The sequence below is a fragment of the Pan troglodytes genome, chromosome 12 (assembly GCF_028858775.2).
Source record: "Pan troglodytes isolate AG18354 chromosome 12, NHGRI_mPanTro3-v2.0_pri, whole genome shotgun sequence".
Lineage (NCBI taxonomy): Eukaryota > Metazoa > Chordata > Mammalia > Primates > Hominidae > Pan > Pan troglodytes.
Window position 1 is genome coordinate 46,639,819 of NC_072410.2, and position 7,588 is coordinate 46,647,406.

The following is a 7,588-nucleotide window of genomic DNA, read 5'->3' on the forward strand; positions in this document are numbered from 1 at the left end:
GCATGTTGTCCTGGAATGTCCAGTGTTTGACAATAAACTATATGTTCACTCTCTCAATATGGTAAATAGAGGTGGTGTCTTTTAAAAATGCAATTCTGGATGTGTAGAGAAAATCCAGTTGGATCTCTAGGAGGAGAGATGCTTCTCATTGCATTTGTCAATTCTAATAGAAGACACGAATTAGACTTCAGTCTTCAGAGGCATTGACTTCCTAAAAAATGTTTTAGAGGGAGGAATTCTCCATGTTCTGGGGCCACATCTTGGTAAGGTTATGGAAATTTAAGGTGGAATTCACTAAAAAATAAAAATAAAAAATAAAAAAGCCCCTGTCATCATTACTTAGTACAGAACATTTATTACCATCCCCTAGTGCAGACAATCCATGTGGATGGTATATGGCACATATAATTAAAAGTCTCTGCTTGGAAGTGCTCTGTGATTAATGCCTCGGGTAGGCATTTTGATTCCTATACTAATAGAACCTGACTGGCTCTGAAACGCTGGTGTTGTTCAGGTATCTCAGGAGTAATAAAAGGTTGCTTTTGGCTTATTGCACAATTCCTTGAGTCATTAATTATAGCTGCCCAAAGTGGAAAGTTTATAATTAAACATATAATTTACTCTTCTACTTTTGGATGAAGTAAATTAAGGCAATTAGATTTCTTTTGATTAAGCATATGGAGCCATTTACAAAGTGCACAGGTGTGTACAAGCAGAAGGTAGACTACAAAAACATCTATGTTTCAAGTGTATTTTGTCATTTTGTTGTCACTCTCTGGCTGAAGTAATTACGTTAATCCATTTGAAGTGGATTTCTTTAGTTTTTCTGGTATACTGCTGCTCTGTTTACTCCTTGGCATCCTTAGCTACTTAAATAACAGCAAGTAATGATCAGCTATAAGTGTCAGCTAATCACAAAGATAATTTTGGCTAGGAATATCCACACAATATTATTTTGGTGAATATCTTCTCTGTCATTCAACCTCCACATACATCCCATAATGCGTGTGCTATTTGAAAAACGACTATTGCGAAACAAGTTTTTTTTCTCAATTTTATTGCATCATTATTCTTTTTCAATGTTTGCCATCTTCCAAAAAATATATCTATATTCCCACTGTTTGTGTTATGTACATCACAGTTCAAATGCAAAGTATTTTCTTTTTTCTTCAGAATGTGTTTTTCTGGGGAGGAGTTTCACTGTGTCCCACTAGAGAAACAATTTGCATGTCAAAGATAACTGTCAACAGAATTATGACAAAAGGCCTCTACAAAAGCTTAAGTATTTCAACCATGATCTGTATAATTAGTAACTATGACTCTTACTGAATGTGCTTGTACCTTCCAAATGTATGTGCATACTGTTATAAGTAAAATAAACATTATTTTATTTTAAAACTACTGAATTTGTAAGACTTTTTCTTTTTGTATTTTCTATATCAATAGCTAACTGTGTAATTACTACTTACATGTAGTCTACATTTTAAAAAATTCAGTTGTCAAACTGAATGAAAGTGACTTCATTTCTCTATGACGCTCACCTTTAGCTGTCTTCCTTTCATTATGTGTATCTGCCAGATACAACCAGTGACTATAAGCATTACATAAAAGGACAACGATCTGTCATGGAAAGACTCCAAGGTGGCCCCCATGATCTCTATATCTTGATATTCACACTCTTATTTGATCCTTTTACCTTATGTGATCCTTTCTACTTGAATAAAGGCAAGCCCTGCGAATTGCCTTTAATCGATAAAATATGGCAAAGACGATAAGATGTCATTTCTATAATTACATTACACAGGTTTGTGACTTCTCCTCTCTGAGAAGATTCTGTCCTTTACTGTCTTTGAAGAAGCAAGCGGCTGCGTTGGCATATACCTAAGAATTAGGGGTAGCAAGAAACTGAAACCCCCAACAACTGTAAGGAAGTGAATTCTGCTGAAACCACATAAGCCTGGAAATGGATCTTCCCAGTCAACCTTGAGATGAGACCCAGGCACTGACCAACACCTTGACTGCAGTCTTGTGGGACCCTAAGCAGAGAACCAAGCTAAGTTGTGCCCAGACTTCTAACCCACAAAGACCCGTGAGATAATAAATGTGTGTTGTTTAAAGCCACTACATTTGTAGTAACATTGTTGCATGGCCACAGAAAACCAACATACGAAGTAAGAGTGACAGGAAGAAAGCAATCAATGTTAGGGAAGCAGCAACCTCCCTATCAACCAACCCAGCCTAGTTGGAGAAAAAGAGACAACTTGCTTTATTCGGAGCAAAACAATGTAAGGGCAGATAAATTCCTGTGAAAACCTGCTGGACTTTACAATCTGGATCCTCATCCCATTCCAATCAAACGCTTCCTGATGATTCAAAGGCATCTGCATTAATGAAAGCATCCTGAGCAGCTAGAATTACTGTTTTAATAGGCTTTTGGTACTCTGGAAGATCATCACAAAAGATCCTGTCTCAAAGTGCAAGGTAGAGATTGGGGAAGCAGCAAGCTCAGCTGTGATTTTTCCACCTAGCACTACTGTAGGGGCAGAATGGGCTGCTCCAGAAGATGCAGTTTCTCCTGTGGCTCCTCCAGTGCATGAGCCAATCATATTTTTGGCCTGAACTTTCCTTAGGGGATGTACTAATTAGAGAAGCCTTGATAAATCACAAGGGTAAGAATGAGGAGCTAAGTAAGTAAATTAATCCCCATGGCATGGATCACATTTACCAAAGAAATATAATAAATAAGATCTCACTACTAGAATATAATTTGCTAAAACACAAGTTGGTGACTCCCAGTTTCAGCTCTGATGAATAAAGAGCTTAGAAGTCAGCACTCCTGTGCTTACAAGAATAATTTTCTTAGACCTAGCAGAGAATCGAGGCTGCAGGATAAACTATCACCCTGAAGTCTGTAGAGATTTATGAATTAGAGTCACAGGAAACATCTGCTTACCTGAAGCATATGCCACTGGAGCCATGAGTTGGTAGCAACACATAAATGGTAACTTCTGACAAATTTCTGGCAGTTGACTATGAACTAGCATAAGAGTTAGAAATTTGTAATGGCAAAAATTGTGTAGGTTTTACATGCAGTAAAGCCACCAGGTCGTTAGTGTGAAGAGCTAAGAAAGGTTATTTCCAGGCTTGGACTAGGAAAAAAGAAAAGTAACCACTAGCCCAGGTGCTGTGGCTCATGCCTATAATCCCAGCACTTTTGGAAGCTAAGGTAGAAGTATTGCTGGAGCCCAGGAGTTCAAGACCAACCTAGGCATAGTGAGACCCTGTCTCTGTCTCCCCACCAAAAAAATAAAAAATAAAAATTAGGGGGGCATGTTGGCATATCCCTGTAGTCCCAGCTACTCAGGAGACTGAGGCAGGAAGATTGCTTGAGTCCAGCAGTTTGAGGCTGCTGCCATTAGCTGTGATCATGACACTGCACTCCAACCTGGGCAACAAAGCAATATCCTGTCTTAAAAGAAAAGAAAAGAAAGAAAAAGGAGAAGTAACCATTGATAAATACTATTCCCAGAGTGTTCTCCATGGCAATATCTACACTCCAGGGAAAAAGATTTTACCATAGCCTTATCTCACCTGGGGGAAAGGCATTTACCCAACTAAAACCTCCTCTAGCTTTTTTATCTTACCAAATGGAGTGGAGTAAAGCTAAGAAACACTTGTAAAGCCTACAATCCAAGGACCCAGGCCCACTAAAAAGCTGAGGATTGGTCACATTAAAAAATGCTTCCTTTCCACCAAACATTACCAGTACTCCAACAGCCTCCAGTATAACAACAGTAGATAACAGCTAAAAGAGGTACAAAATCTATCTAACAAGTTCTTAGGGCAGCCAAATGCAACAGACAAAACCACAGACATCAGAAGAATTTAAGGCTTCTGGTATCTACATCTACAAGCAAACATTAAAACACAGCTTAACTCCTAGCCAGATTAACATAAAACTATACACTAATGGCCTTTTACCTCACAGTTTCTATTACCTATATCATGTGCAGCCTTCAAAAAATTAAAAGGAAAGTAAAAGACAAGAAAAAAACACAGTCTAAAGAGATAAAGCAAGCATCAGAATCTGATTCAGACAGGGCACAGATTTTGAAATTATCAGGCAGGGAATTTAAAATGATTGTAAGTAATGTGTAAAAGGCTCTAATGGAAAAATGTAGATAATATGCAAAAACAGAGGAGTAATGTAAGCAAAGACAAAGAAACTCTAGGAAAACATAAAAGAAATACCAGAACTCAAAAATACTGTTGCAGAATGATGAATGTCTTTGATGGGCTCATCATGGGCCACTGGACATGGTCATGGAAAGGCTCACTGAGCCTAAAGATATGTCAGTGGAAACTTATCAAGCTGAAATGCAAAGAAAAAAAAGTGTGAACAAAACAGGACAAGAAATCCAAGGACAATTTCAAAAGGTGTAACAGAGGTGTAATTGGAATATCGAAAAGAGAAGGAAGAGAGAATAGAGAAGATGAAATATTCAAAATAATAATGGCTAAGAATTTAACTAAACTCATGACAGACAGCAAACAACAGATCCAGAATGCACACAGAACTCTAAGCAGACTAAACATAAACAAAAAGCAAAACCTATACCTATGCATACCATATTCACATTGCAGAAAACAAATGCAAAATGGAAAATCTTGCAAGAAGGCACAGGAGATAAAAAAAAAACTTACCTAGAGAGAAACAATGAAAAAATTTACATCAGAATTCTTAACATAAACCATTCAAACAAGAAAGAATGGAGTTAAATATTTAACCTTTTGAAAGAATGAAACCACCATTCCATAATTATATATTCAGTAAAGTAATCCCTCAAAAGTTATGAAGGAATAAAGGCTCCTCATAGAAACAAAAGCTAAAGGAATTTATTGCCAGTAGACCTGCCCACTTAGAAATTTGAAACGTTCTTTAGGGAGAAGGAAAATGATATAGGCCAAAAACTAAGATTACCCAAAGAAAAGAAAGTGTCAGCAAAGGAATGCATGAAGGTAAAATAAAATCTTTTCTTTTTTCTTATTAATGTCTTATTAAGCTATTACTAATAGCTTAATTTTTAATTAATAATTGATCCAAAATAAAAAAGTTTGTTTAAAGTTATAACAGCAACAATATAGTAGATGATTACAGCATATGGATAAGTAGAGTGAATGATAGCAATGCCATAAGGAAAGGGAAAAGAGAATTGGAAATCCTCTATTACAAAGCAGCTGGAGGCACACAGCAGGAGGGGACAGGGTCAGACTTAGGAATGGTGGCCTTCATGTTCTATAGCTGACAATTAGCTGCCACTTTTCACAGCCATCAGTCCCAGACCAGACCATAGTACAGTCTACTGCCCAGGTTCTGGGAATTTCTGAGCTGTTTAATAACCAATAACTCCAAGTACAGCAGCAACAGCAAAAGAATCTCTCACTACATGAATCTATGAATATGAAATTGTTGCAAGAAGCTGGTGTCTCCCTTCCAAAGGATATGTGGCAAAGTCACCAGATGAAGCTGACGCAATTGTCAAAAAATTAGGTTCTAAAGATGTTGTGATAATGGCACAGAATTTTGCTTGTGGTAGACAAAAAGGAACATTTGGAAGCAGTCCCAAAAGAGGAGTGAAGATAGTTTTCTATCAAGAAGAAAAAGCTGTTTCCTCTCAAATTATTGGGAAAAAGTTGTTTACCAAGTAAACAGGAGAAAAGGACAAAATATGCAATCAAGTATTGATCTGTGAGCAAAAATATCCCAGGAGAGAATACTACTTTCCAGTAAAAATGGAAAGGCCATTTCAAGGTCCAGTATAAATAGGAAGTTTGCAAGGTGGTGTCAACACTGAAGATGTTTCTGCTGAGACTCCTGATGTAATAAAGAATCTATTGATGTCGTAGAAGGCATCAAAAAGGAACAAGCTCTCCAGCTTGCACAGAATATAAGATTTCCATCTACTATTGTGGATTCTGTGGCAGAAAACATGGTCAAGCTTTACAATCTTTTTCTGAACTACAACACAACCATGATAAAAAATAAGCTCAATGGTATAAGATTCAGATGGAGCTCTGCTATGTTTGGACACAAAGATCAATTTTGATTCTAATTCAGTCTATCGCCAGAAGATCTTTGATCTACAGGACTGGACTTAGGAAGATGAAAGGAACAAAGATGAAGCTAAGCCACATCTCAATAACACTGGCCTCAGTGGAAAAATAGGCTGTCTAGTAAATGGTGCTGGTTTGGCTCTGACCACAATAGATATAAGAAAACTTCATAAAGAGACTCCAACCAGCTTCCTTGTTGTTCATGTTAGTGTTATACTCCATCAAGTAACAGAATCACTTATGCTTATCACTTCAGATAAAAAGAGGTACTGGCTATTCTGGTCAACATTTTTGGAGGAATCACCTGATGTTATGTTATTACACAGGGTATAGTTCTGGCTGTGAAAGATTTTGAAAGTAAAATATCTGTTGTGCTACATTTACAAGGTTCACTAGTTAATGATGCTAAGGCACTACTAGCAGAAAAGCTACTAGAGCGGCTTCAAAGCTCTCTGAAATAGTGACCTTAGTCAAGCAAACCCTTGTGTGTGTGTGTGTGTATGTGTGTGTGTGTATATATATATATATATATATATATATATATATATATACATATATAATGTAAGTTGCTAACATGATCTTAAAAAGCCACTGAATGGCTGAAAATGTTAATTTGCTATAATCATTGAAAATACTATGTTCTGTGTTATTGTTCTTTTTCTTTTCAGTGTGCAAATATTGTAATTGTGATCTAGGCACACAAACTTTTAGAAGCATTTGGTGTGCATTTCATTCTGCTATTCAGGATGACTATTTATATAAAGAACATATAATGCAGGTGTCTAGTTTTGTTTCATTTTGTTTTATCAGTCAGTCTCTTTCACTTCTACAGAATATCACTTGGAATGTGCCTGTTTATATTGTTGGATATAAAGTTCTACATTGACAAGAGTCCTACAAACAAAATAAGTGTGAAGAAAAATAACAAAATTGTTGGACTATCCTTTTAAAAAGAGGTAAACTTTATAGGTTAAGAGATAAAATAGAATAATAGAAAATGCTCAATTAAAATTAAAAAGGCAGAAGAGAAATAAAAAAAGTGTAACAAAAGAGTTAAAAACATGGTAGATATTAAGCTGACTATATCAATAATTACTTTAACTGTGAATGGTCTAAATACACCAATTAAAAGACAGACTGTCAGAGTAAATGAAATATACAAGACACACCTGTACATTCTACAGGAAACCCACTTTCAATACAAATACTCAGATAGGTTAAAGAAATGGAGAAAGATATACTATGCTAACACTAATCAAAAAAATAAAAAGAAAGAAAAGAGGAATAACTATTGTATTAGTGAGGATTCTCTAGAATAACAAAACTAATAAGATAGATGTATATATAAAGTCGAGTTTATTAAGGAGTATTAACTCACATGATCACAAGGTCCCACAACAGTTCATCTGCAAGCTGATGAGCAAGGAAGCCAGTCTAAGTCCCAAAGCTGAAGAACCTGGAGTCCAACATTCAA

At 36.3% G+C, this 7,588-nt stretch overlaps 1 pseudogene; it reads left to right on the forward strand.

The window, feature by feature from the left end:
* Positions 1-5,261: 5,261 nt before the first annotated feature.
* LOC100608591 (succinate--CoA ligase [ADP-forming] subunit beta, mitochondrial-like) lies at positions 5,262-6,575 on the forward strand (annotated as a pseudogene).
* The last annotated feature ends 1,013 nt before the right edge of the window (positions 6,576-7,588 follow it).